At 54.1% G+C, this 5,000-nt stretch overlaps 1 non-coding gene across 1 annotated transcript in view; it reads left to right on the top strand.

The window, feature by feature from the left end:
• The first annotated feature begins 4,467 nt into the window (after window positions 1-4,467).
• Window positions 4,468-5,000, top strand: part of LOC126113870 (small subunit ribosomal RNA) — a 1,913-nt gene continuing 1,380 nt past the window's right edge. Inside the window, exon 1 of the ribosomal RNA XR_007524949.1 lies at window positions 4,468-5,000. This exon is cut by the window's right edge and continues 1,380 nt beyond it. This is a non-coding gene — a ribosomal RNA (small subunit ribosomal RNA).

Raw genomic sequence — 5,000 nt, 5'->3', positions numbered from 1 at the left:
AGTAATAGGAGGGTGGGAAAATAGTACGAAGTGTGCTTGCGTGAATAACGCGTGGTCAACGGTTCGCGCGCGCCCTCTGGTCCCGACGCCATCAACGTCCACAATAAACAGACCATACCGCACGATGTTGACAATGCCGCCCACAGGCACAACACAGCCATCTTTGGGAATGTGACCAAACTACATTGCCATCCGGCCCATAAACGACACCTCCATCTACAGGAATCCAACGAAACTACGCCAACCATACCTCCAAAACACGGCACCGCCATCTATGACAATGTGACGAAACCACATGCAATAGCTCCATCTACGCGAATCGGACGACACTACGTCCACCATGGCGAGCGCACCACAAACAAAAAGACCGCCATCTGCAGGTCCCCCGCAACATGACCTGCTGCACCGACGATACCGCCATCTAGGCGACGCCACGCCGACTACAACATCGCTAGGTCCCACAGTGCCCATTTTTCGACGCCACCCACACAGCCTGCATCATCTGTCCACCACAGGAGCCCCAACGCCAGTGCCTGCGCCGCACGAAGTCGTCGACCGACAATCGCTCCACCCGCACCCGCACGTGCCCCACTCCAACCGCCCAAATCGCAACTCCAGCGGATGAATGGCGGACTCTTCCCGCACTCCTATCGTGCAATCCACCCCTATATCTTGCGTTTCATGAAGAGTTATATCCAATATGCCATATTCCCGCTGTCCCTATACATGCTCTAAGTAGCTCGCTTGCTACAGCAGCAGCAGCACCACCTCCGCGCGCTTCCCTGGGGGCACTGAACCGCAGGACGCGAGACCCCACGCCCTGTGGCAAACAGGGCTCCTCGCAGAATATATACGGTCCCTACCCCGCACAACGATGACGGTGTGGGGGCCATTGTACGACACCGCTTCCTGCGGTGCCAACGCTGTCGTAGAGTCGATACTCCATCTTTGGTAGAAGGCAACCATTCCGCTGTAAATGAGTACGTCGCTCGTAGTTCAGTCACCTCGCAGCACTGCTCAGTAAACTATGCAGGCCCACATAGATAGATCAAATACGCAAATGCCCCTATACATGCTGAACGTCTGTGCAAACAAAACGAACCACACGTCACCCGCACACTCTATCACCCACACACTCTATCACACACTACTCTCTGCCTGTAACAAACACAGATACAATAATTAAGCACCGGCATGGACCAACGTCCGGTGCATCCTATCCGCCACAGTACACCAACCAGACTATGATAACCAGGCCAGGAGGTCCAATCATAAAACAGAATATCCCACTCGTCCGACAACCACAATTGCTCAGATAAGCCACCAACACCCACACATGTCCTACACAGGGGTGCACCCAACATCACCACACTGCCTCGTCTTACAGCACAAACACACTGGCAGGAATGAAACACACAGGTCTGCCGCAACCACAGACACGGCTCGCCCCCCCCTCTCACTGGCGGAAAGCGCATCCCGACGTGACATAACTCCTTTGACACACTGACGCTGCCTCGGGCATCCACGTCCTACGGTCGATATCAACGAACCTCACCCCCCCCCCCCCCCCCACAACACGCCATCCCATACCACATTGTGTACCGTACCCAAACCTAACGTGTACTGTACTACAACGCAATGTGTACCATAACACAACCCAGTTTGTACCTTAACCTAACCTATGTCACCTTAACCTAACCTATGTCACCTTAACCTAACCTATGTCACCTTAACCTAACCTATGTCACCTTAACCTAACCTATGTCACCTTAACCTAACCTATGTCACCTTAACCTAACCTATGTCACCTTAACCTAACCTATGTCACCTTAACCTAACCTATGTCACCTTAACCTAACCTATGTCACCTTAACCTAACCTATGTCACCTTAACCTAACCTGTGTTGCACCTTAACCTACCTCAATTTGCACCTTAACCTACCTCAATTTGCACCGCAATGTAACTCAATTTGCACCGCAATGTAACTCAATTTGCACCGCAATGTAACTCAATTTGCACCGCAATGTAACTCAATTTGCACCGCAATGTAACTCAATTTGCACCGCAATGTAACTCAATTTGCACCGCAATGTAACTCAATTTGCACCGCAATGTAACTCAATTTGCACCGCAATGTAACGCAATTTGCACCGCAATGTAACGCAATTTGCACCGCAATGTAACGCAATTTGCACCACAATGTAACGCAATTTGCACCGCAATGTAACGCAATTTGTACCGCAATCTACCCCCATGTTGTGCCTTAACCTAACCCACGTTGTGCCTTAACCTAACCCACGTTGTGCCTTAACCTAACCCACGTTGTGGCTTAACCTAACCCACGTTGTGGCTTAACCTAACCCACGTTGTGGCTTAACCTAACCCACGTTGTGGCTTAACCTAACCCACGTTGTGGCTTAACCTAACCCACGTTGTGGCTTAACCTAACCCACGTTGTGGCTTAACCTAACCCACGTTGTGGCTTAACCTAACCCACGTTGTGGCTTAACCTAACCCACGTTGTGGCTTAACCTAACCCACGTTGTGGCTTAACCTAACCCACGTTGTGGCTTAACCTAACCCACGTTGTGGCTTAACCTAACCCACGTTGTGGCTTAACCTAACCCACGTTGTGGCTTAACCTAACCCACGTTGTGGCTTAACCTAACCCACGTTGTGGCTTAACCTAACCCACGTTGTGGCTTAACCTAACCCACGTTGTGGCTTAACCTAACCCACGTTGTGGCTTAACCTAACCCACGTTGTGGCTTAACCTAACCCACGTTGTGGCTTAACCTAACCCACGTTGTGCCTTAACCTAACCCACGTTGTGCCTTAACCTAACCCACGTTGTGCCTTAACCTAACCCACGTTGTGCCTTAACCTAACCCACGTTGTGCCTTAACCTAACCCACGTTGTGGCTTAACCTAACCCACGTTGTGGCTTAACCTAACCCACGTTGTGCCTTAACCTAACCCACGTTGTGCCTTAACCTAACCCACGTTGTGCCTTAACCTAACCCACGTTGTGCCTTAACCTAACCCACGTTGTGCCTTACCCTGCTCTGTAATTGGCATATGACACGTTACATTAATGTATTGTTGTCCAACCGCAACCGGCTCAGAATGTTGTGTACACAGCTATGTGTCATCTCCCCATAACAGCTGCATTGCAGTGTGGTACGCCATAGAGACGTGTGGGAGTAATGGACGCAGTGGATGGCGATCAGCATGAGCCGTCTGTTCATGTAGTGGCGCGTGTATGCAGACGTAGTAGTCTCTTCTCACACAATGTGATAGCACGGTGCCCCGCGTTCCACATCTGCGACATGCTACAGAGGCCGGTTGACAGTTGGTCGCGCAATGGAGATCGCATATGTACGGGGGCACCTTCCACGTGCCCTCTAGTCGGGCACATTTTGTTGCGTGGATGTGAGCGAATGTAGTGTGTCTTGACACCTGACAGGCAGGCATGCAATAATAGTTGACTTTGCAAACGGGGATGGACGTGTACGTTTACTGGTGACGTTACGCAAATGAACAACTGGTAACCCGTTGTGGTGCGGTTGATCTTGCTGGAGGTACATCTGTGAGGGCAACGATCGGTACAGCTACGAAGCGGTCCCCACCATACCAACGAACGTGAATGTGAATCTGGGTGTGAAGCGATACGCGGCTGTGGGTGGGTGGGACTGTCCCCGGCCGGTGAGGGGGGGCCGCCCGGCGTGCTGGCCGCGCGGTGCGTGGGCGCACGCGCTACAGCCGGCTGGTGGGGGCGCCCAGTGGCAGGCGCGCCGGCCGACGGACGCGGCAGGCGGCGCAGCTGCGCGCCGGGGCACCCTGCGCGCGGCGCCGTGCAGCCAAAGTGGGTCCTCGCGGACCCGGTGCGAAGCGCGGTGGACATCTGCAGTGTGCTGGTCCGATTGAGGACTGTGTGCGTTGAGGATGCGCCGCCGCCCGGCACTCGGCGCCGCGACGCCGTCTGCTGCTCGGTCGCCCCAGCGGTTCTCGCTGGTGGTTTGTATCGCAGTTGTGCGGACGTGTTGGCACGTGCGCTGTGCTGGGAGAGTTCGCTTCGGCACCCACGTGGGGCCTTTGCCCTTCTGTGGCGCTGGCGTTGGAGCTGCCGGTCACCGTAGGTGGCGCGTGTTGTCTCCCGCCGGCAATGCCACGACAGCACGCTCCCGGGCCTCTGTCGGCAGCGGCAAGCTCAGTTGGGAGCACGGGTGGTCGCACCTAAAGCGTCTACTCGCCTAACTCCGGGCGATTGCGCCTCTCTCGAACCCGACCAAGTACTTAGGACGGCGCTGCGCGCCGCCGGGACCTGAGAGGGTTTCGAGGTGTATTGTGCAGGGGAGCCCAGCCTCCTCCTGTTTGCAGAATAATTGAGCGGACGCTTGCGTGTTCGCGCGGGCCCCCGGGACACACTCCCGGGCGGCCGGCTGCTCAGCTCTAGTTGACGCAGCTCCCTGGTTGATCCTGCCAGTAGTCATATGCTTGTCTCAAAGATTAAGCCATGCATGTCTCAGTACAAGCCGCATTAAGGTGAAACCGCGAATGGCTCATTAAATCAGTTATGGTTCCTTAGATCGTACCCACGTTACTTGGATAACTGTGGTAATTCTAGAGCTAATACATGCAAACAGAGTCCCGACCAGAGATGGAAGGGACGCTTTTATTAGATCAAAACCAATCGGTCGGCTCGTCCGGTCCGTTTGCCTTGGTGACTCTGAATAACTTTGGGCTGATCGCACGGTCCTCGTACCGGCGACGCATCTTTCAAATGTCTGCCTTATCAACTGTCGATGGTAGGTTCTGCGCCTACCATGGTTGTAACGGGTAACGGGGAATCAGGGTTCGATTCCGGAGAGGGAGCCTGAGAAACGGCTACCACATCCAAGGAAGGCAGCAGGCGCGCAAATTACCCACTCCCGGCACGGGGAGGTAGTGACGAAAAATAACGATACGGGACTCATCCGAGGCCCCGTAATCGGAATGA

The sequence above is a fragment of the Schistocerca cancellata genome, unplaced genomic scaffold (genome assembly GCF_023864275.1).
Source record: "Schistocerca cancellata isolate TAMUIC-IGC-003103 unplaced genomic scaffold, iqSchCanc2.1 HiC_scaffold_263, whole genome shotgun sequence".
NCBI lineage: Eukaryota > Metazoa > Arthropoda > Insecta > Orthoptera > Acrididae > Schistocerca > Schistocerca cancellata.
This window is presented reverse-complemented; position numbering and strand designations above follow the sequence as displayed.